General features: G+C 41.1%; 1 long non-coding RNA gene across 5 annotated transcripts; it reads left to right on the forward strand.

Moving 5' to 3' along the window:
• Positions 1 to 1,451: 1,451 nt before the first annotated feature.
• On the forward strand, positions 1,452 to 6,896 carry LOC123127441 (uncharacterized). Of its 5 annotated transcripts, none has more exons than XR_006462497.1 (6): positions 1,453 to 2,182; positions 2,267 to 2,410; positions 3,265 to 3,500; positions 4,871 to 4,947; positions 5,416 to 5,592; positions 6,188 to 6,896. It is a non-coding gene; the product is annotated as an uncharacterized lncRNA (long non-coding RNA). The 5 variants fall into 5 exon arrangements; XR_006462496.1 differs by having other exon boundaries at positions 1,453 to 1,729; positions 1,969 to 2,182; positions 4,871 to 5,592; XR_006462494.1 differs by having other exon boundaries at positions 1,454 to 1,783; positions 1,969 to 2,182; positions 4,871 to 5,592.
• The last annotated feature ends 759 nt before the right edge of the window (positions 6,897 to 7,655 follow it).

Here is a 7,655-nt window from a genome sequence, read left to right on the forward strand (position 1 = left end):
TGTCACTCCGAAGCTTATGGAGGACAACATGCTAGAGATAGAACTGCACATAAGGTATTGCAATCTGGTTTTTATTGGTCTACTCTCTTCAAGGATGCCCGTAAATTTGTCTTATCTTGTGAGGGATGTCAAAGAATTGGTAATATTAGTAGACGTCAAGAAATGCCTATGAATTATTCACTTGTTATTGAACCATTTGATGTTTGGGGCTTTGACTATATGGGACCCTTTCCTTCCTCTAATGGATATACACATATTTTAGTTGTTGTTGATTACGTTACTAAGTGGGTAGAAGCTATTCCACCTAGTAGTGTTGATCATAACACTTCTATTAAAATGCTTAAAGAAGTTATTTTTCCAAAATTTGGAGTCCCTAGATATTTAATGACTGATGGTGGTTCATATTTTATTCATGGTGTTTTTCGTAAAATGCTTGCTAAATATGATGTTAATCATAGAATTGCATCTCCTTATCACCCACAGTCTAGTGGTCAAGTAGTATTGAGTAATAAAGAGCTTAAATTAATTTTACAAAAAAACTGTTAATAGATCTAGAAAGAATTGGTCCAAGAAACTTGATGATGCATTATGGGACTATAGAACTGCATATAAAAATCCTATGAGTATGTCTCCGTATAAAATGGTTTATGGAAAAACATGTCACTTACCTCTTGAACTAGAACACAAGGCATATTGGGCTATTAAAGAGCTCAACTATGATTTTAAACCGGTGAGAAGAGGTTATTTGATATTAGCTCACTTGATGAATGGAGAACCCAAGCCTACAAAAATGCCAAGTTATTTAAAGAAAAAGTTAAAAGATGACATGATAAAAGGATACAAAAGCGTGAGTTTAATGTAGGTGACTATGTATTGCTATACAACTCTCGTTTAATATTTTTTGCAGGAAAACTTCTCTCTAAATGGGAATGTCCTTACGTTATCGAGGAGGTCTATCGTTCCGGTGCCATAAAAATCAATAATTTCGAAGGCACAAATCAGAAGGTGGTGAACGGTCAAAGAATCAAACATTATATCTCAGGTAATCCCATAAATATTGAAACCAATATTATTGAAACTCCGGAGGAATACATAAGGGACACTTTCCGAAATGTTTCAGACTCCGAAAAGGAATAGGTATGTGGTACGGTAAGTAAACCGACTCCAAAACAGTTTTTAAGGCAATATTTCTCCGTTTTGGAATATTTAGAAAAATAGAAAAATTTAAAACAAAATAGAAACTAGCCAACTCGCTCTCACAAGGCTCCTCCGATTTGAAGCTTTATTGGTCGTCAGATTTGCATTCTGGCGCGTTTGAGCCATCGAATCTTCACAACGGTTAAAACTAATTTTCACCTCACGGCCGTTTTTATTGTCCAATGACGGGTGGGCTCGCGCGGCACACTGGTTGGCTGGGTTGCCTGTTTTCGAGTGCAGGGCCCAATCCCCCGTCTCCTCAGGCCCCATCCCTCACGGGACAAACCCTAGCCTTACATCCCACACTACGTCCTCCTCCATCCTCGTTAGCCGCCGCCGCCGTTCTGCCTCCCTCCTCTCTACCCTACAACCACGCCGGCGGAAGGAAGCCTCCGTTCGTGGCGCCATACCACTGCCGGTGTGCTGTGCACGCTTCGTTCCCCACAGCCCCTCCCTCATCCTCGCTCGGCACCGCCGCTGCCTGCTACTCCCCTCCACCACCGTTGCTACTTGTGGGTCGAATCTAGCATTGGTGGGTCAGAGCTCAAGCTAGAGGCCGAGACGGGGCTGGGCGAGCGGATTCCAGGTGCGGGTTCGCCCTCTCCCCGCGCGGCGCGTGCGCATCACGCCGTCTACGGGAGCGTGGGGGCAGGCCTCGCCCGCACCCCTCCGCCCTACCTCCCTCCTCGATCTCTCTCCCTGGTCAGCCGCCACCAACCCTAGCCCCCTTTCATACGCTGACTCCTCCATACTCTGTCTCTGTCCGTGCAGGCGGCCATCTTCGTTCCACCCCGAGCTTCTCATCCTCCTTCCTTGCTTCTCTACTCCCACACGAAGGAGGAAGATGCAAATGGCGTCGGCTTTGGGAGATAGCTCGCCCGGCTGCAGGGAAGGGCGACGGGACCGGCATCCTGGGCGGTGGCGACGGTTGGACTCCAGGAGCTGCCGAGGTTGTCCTCACCAAGGAAGCGGCCGACAGCGCAAGGTATAGAAGAGGGCACCGCCACCCGTGTGCAGCTCCGCCATCGCCTCCCTCCATTGCTGATCTCCATCTTATCTCTTTCTGCAGGGAGGGCTCGTCCTTACGTGGTGCTCAACCGGCGATTGAGATTTGGAGGGAGACTAGGAGACCCCGGCGAAAACGAGCGTGCTAGCGGTGGCTCCGGGAATGCAGGGTGATAGGGCCCAGTCTATGCTCCGGTTGTGTTGTTGGGTGAGCTTCTTCACACTTCCGGTTGTGCTGTTGGTTCCAGTCTATGAGCAGTTTTTTTTGTTTATTTCTGTCAACCAGATGCTCAGATCTAGCTAGGCTCCCATATAGATTTTTTTAAGCTTTTAAATTTGTTGTGTGCCTCGGATAAGTTACTGCAAATGGGATTATTGTTCCTGCTCAGGAGATGCTCTCTGACCTGACTAGAGTCATAGAAAGATTTTTTTTGCCATTCTTAGTTTGTCAAGAAAGGAATCGATTTGTCCTGGATCTCCTGTCCCCTTTATAAAGGAGATTTTTGTTCCTTTGCTTGATGTGTTTCCCTCCTTTCAAGTGTAGGATTTTCGGGATGGGCCTTCCTATCCATAAGTTTGTCTTTATACTGCATATTAGTTCACTCTTTTGGGTAGGTAACTAAAGTCCTGTAACTTCACTGAATCATTGAAGTTGTCTTTCCCAATCCGAGTTTTGCTTTACAACAACTTGATTGCTTGTGTATTTGTGTAGTTTTCTGCATATTCATACAGCTCTGAATGTTGTTCCGTTCCTTGATAAATACATCGCTCTACAGGGTTGATTAAAGAAGTTAACTCTTCTTCATAGCAGTTTTTCAAATGCCCTGATGGGATGACCCTAAACATGGATAGTTTAACTTGGTATATCAGCTCAAACACCTGATCGGCAAAATGGAGTTCTATTGGTCCTAATTGCCGTTCTAAATCCTTCAAAAAGAAAAAGAAAAGTGCTATACTAAATAAACTATCTGCTCTATTATTTTTATTTTTAGTCTTGCTTCCATCCATCTATTTATAGTACCCTGGGTAGCTACAGCAGTGATGCTCTTTCTTTCTCTGTAGGGAAGCTTCTGGACGGGATTTAGACAAGGAAACGGAAACCCGTGCGAAATCGAGCATCCTGGTGGTGCCTCGACCAAAGCGGGTCGACGGATAGTGCCGGTGAGCACGGAGCATGGTGCAGCGAGTTGGATAGGCGGCAAGAGAGGTGACCACGGGTGTGGCTTGGGGAGCTCCGCACACATGAAGTGATGATGAGTGCATCCGACCCCACCATGCTGCTGTTCCTGGAGAACAAGGTATTGGCATTTGTCATTGTACAACACTAGCGAACCGGCAAGCAATGCAGTTGTTTATTCCTTTCCCCTGTAAACTATGAACTGAATGGCTACTGTGTTGATGCATATTTGTTTAACTGAAGTTTAGTTTTATTATGTCCATACCTTTGATTCGTTCTACTTTAGTGTGGTCTGAGATATAATGATTTATTTCATGTGTATCACATATCTATTTATACTTAGTTTGGAAATTGCAGCATCCTCTCCTAACTGTCCGAATGGGGGCTTTTAGCTAATTCTTACCAAGCACCTAAATTTCTAAAACTGCAAAGATATTAAAGAAACACAAACTGTTTCAGAATACTCCAGGATTGAATTTGGGCATTGCGCCTTAATAAGATATCAATCAAAAGCTTAGTGAAAAATAAATATATTACCAACGCGAGGTACTGAATTAAAATGTGCATCTACATCTTATTGTACAGAACAAGCTTACTTATTTTAATTAAAGGGGTATATATATATATCAAATCAGTATAGGCCTTTTTAACTTTGAGCTAACACAGAAAATTGTATAGCGAGAATTTACGATCGCATTTTGAAAACTCTATTGCATAGTTTGAACCTTCAATTTTCATTACTAAAAGGATCGTTGGTATTGCCAAATTGCCAAGCATTTATTTTCAATTACTCTTGGTTTGACATGGACATTGTGCCATTTGGTGCCATTCGATGCCCAACTCCTATCATTTGTTGCATTTATCTATTCTAGATAAAATGATGATAAAATGAAATGAATCTTCAGTGTTGGGACTGATGATCGGCACTTGTTGTCTAAATGCAGTACATGCGCATTGCAGCGGTAATGTTGTTATCTGTCCCTGTATATTCCTTAGTTAGATGTCTCAGTAAGTTCAGTATATCATCGTCTACTTAGACAAAATACATCATGGTCAAACAATACAAATATTTCACAAGTAGAAAAGGCATACAAATATTAATTTTCAGTAAAATGATGAAGTGTTCAGATATATCAATGCTTTCACCTCACTTGTCATGCTGTTATGAACTATATTTTTTGTGTAATTGCTATATCAGAATTGAAGTAACCCATTCGACGCTTGACTGTATCTTAGCATGCTTATTGAGTACATTCCTTATGTCATTTTTACAGATAAATTAATTTGTGTCAAGTATCGCTTTTTGCCATATGGACATGACAAGTTGTCATACATTGGCCTGTCAAATTTATCGGGTGCCAAGTTCACTTGCCATATTCTCAATTTTGTTTCTTCTGATTTTGGTGTTGGTGTGTGTATTGTTAGTGAAAATATGCTCATAGTTTTTTTAAATATGTGTACGCCATTAACTGATGTCATTGTGTTTTCCAGGGGTATATGAACCAGAAATGATGTGATATACTTGGTTATTTGAACATGAAGGTCAACCACGGGGTGGCGCGACATGGGTGAGCTGAAATTGTTCTACTGATTCCTTGATGCTTTGTTCATTGCTTTGTTCTTATTTTATCGTTCTTTATTTGCTTTGTTCTTTCCTACAAGAAGATGCCGAGTCGTGCAATATGTTCAAAGAAGTGAGAATCTGCATTTTATGAATGTTTTCTTCTTTCTTCATTGTTACCTCAAGTCAGTGAATTCAGTTAAATTGTACTGAGCAGCTTCATACGCATGGTTTCTCCATCTACACATCTTATTCAGTCACGAGGCCATTAAGATCTTTTTGACTTTTATAAAAAGGGTGATGCCAATTGGACGTCACCCTGTCCAACTTGATCTTTAACTTGCTATTACTGTTTGGATCTTCACATTCAAGGATTTTTCATTAAATCGTCGGTTCACCAGTTCTTTGTTACTTGAGATATTGTGATAAACTTATATCATTGCTTACTATACATATGTCTGGATGATGCCTGCAGGCTCATTACAAGCTTCAGGTGGATCAAATAGTGGGCCTTCTATATATATATTCAGCTGTATCATTTCTTACTATATATGTCTTCCTGTAGACGAGACGAAACCATACATGGATCCTTTGCCTCCTTTCTTGCTCAGACCCCATGATACAACCTCGGCGGTTGTCCAGCGACTAACAGGTAATTTCTCTTTCAATTTGATGATGATGGATGAGAATCAGTTCTATGATTGCAGCTTATAAAAACAGATGTTGGATGTCCCTTATGTGATGTGCTTATTTACCATGATAGATGCAATTGCTTATTAGTAGGTGCTCTCCGAATCCTTCTTTAACTAATTTACTTTGAAGTTCGGACAAAGGAGACTATAACTTTTTATATTCGTTCTATCATGGATTCCCTCTCTAGCCTATGTACGTTTCAGAAATAGGTACACACCTAGGAGAAGCCTGAGACCTAATAATAGTGCTAAGCAATTACTCTGATTGTCATTCTATGCTATCATCACAACACAGGTCAATAGACAGTCAACAAATGTGTAATCAGCTTTCCCTGGGTCCTGCATCATCTACTAATAATCAAATTTTGTGGCGAGTGTCTTATAAATCAGCATACCTATTTCTCCACACTGGATAGCTTTTATTGTGACTACAAAGAATATCGTTTGAGGATGGCATGCCAATTGTTCTATGTCTTGGGTATGAAGTAATTTCTAAAATGTCTTAGGTTTCCCTATAAATTCTGCAAATTTGCGGCATGTCATTAAAACCTACAGGGTGCTCCACCGATGGTGAAAATACCTCACATGATGATGTTGGATATTCTTCTACAAACTTCTGGCCTACTAGTGGCTGAGTATCGAAGCAAAATGTGACAGTTGCATGATGTGGTTGACTGTTTATTTGCATACAGCAATATCATCTTTTGGAGATAAAACAGCCGTATGGATGTTACATGAGACCATGTCGGAAGACCCTGCTGCTATGTAAGCAAAAGGATTCATGATACCCACGGTGAAAACAGAGATAAGATGCTACAGTTAGAGCAGCATTGAGAAACCGAGGACACGAAATGAGTCTGAAAAATGCTATGGGCTGATTTGTTCTAGCTAGGTACATGCAATGCTTCTCTTATATATATGCAACGTAACATCGCGGATAACTAGAACTGTTGTGATGTTGCTCTATTATAAGTACAAATAACTCATGGTTATCTTTTCTTATGCAATGTGTGGTAGAAGTTGTACTCACAGGAAGACTATCGTGCTTTGTATAAACCACATTCTATGATTCACTTCTGTTATGCTTATTTACATTCCAGTGTTAGGACTGAAATCCATCTATTGTAATGAATTTGGTTATATTGGCATTACCTATTTGACTTAGGCTTGGTTCATCACATATAGACTGTTTTTCTTGTAACCCGCTGCTTGTATGACCTAAAACTGTCATGTATATGAGGCAAGTTATTAGCAATGTTTCACATTTTCTTACTTGCAATACTATGCTTGCCTGTTCAGGTCTTCCAAGACCTAAATCATCAGAAATCCAGCACACAAAACACTTTTCTTTTGAACTTTGGTTACCCTGATACAAGCTTCCGTTCATTTTGTTTATATCGAGTTGTTAGAATAGTTACCATACGTGCTTGCTCAAAACTAAACCTACTGATAAATGGAGTACTTTCAAAGCGCATATGGTGTTCTGAAAAATACACATTTTTTTCAACATGACATGGTCTTGAAATGGGACTCTCCTATCAAATTAAAATTTGTAGGTATATCTCATCATAGACAACAAGCCTCCATTCTTTTTTATTAAAGGGGTTAAATTTGTTATCATATGTGCTTGCCCACTACTAATAAACCAACTAAAACATGAAAATTCTTTTCATGCTGAACATGGATTCAGTAGGTCTCTGCGCCATTTGGCGCAACGGTCCTGAAGTGGCATGGTTTAGTGGATGGTCCTTGCAGCATGAAACTATTTTCATCGACAATATGGCTTCATCGGGTCTCTGCGCCATTTGGCGCAACGGGTCAACTAGTAAGAAGCAGTCCGGGAAGGACACGAGGGTGGAGGGTGCGCCCTACCCCCTGGGCGCGCCCCCTACCTCGTGGGCACCTCGTGCGCTTTCCGAACTCCGTTTTCTTACACGAGACGTATTTTGGTCGGTAAAAATTCATTATATAATCTCGCGGAGGTTTTGACTCCCATGTCACGCAAAAATCCCCTATTTTTGTT

This window comes from Triticum aestivum, chromosome 6A (genome assembly GCF_018294505.1).
Source record: "Triticum aestivum cultivar Chinese Spring chromosome 6A, IWGSC CS RefSeq v2.1, whole genome shotgun sequence".
NCBI classification, from domain to species: Eukaryota; Viridiplantae; Streptophyta; class Magnoliopsida; order Poales; family Poaceae; genus Triticum; species Triticum aestivum.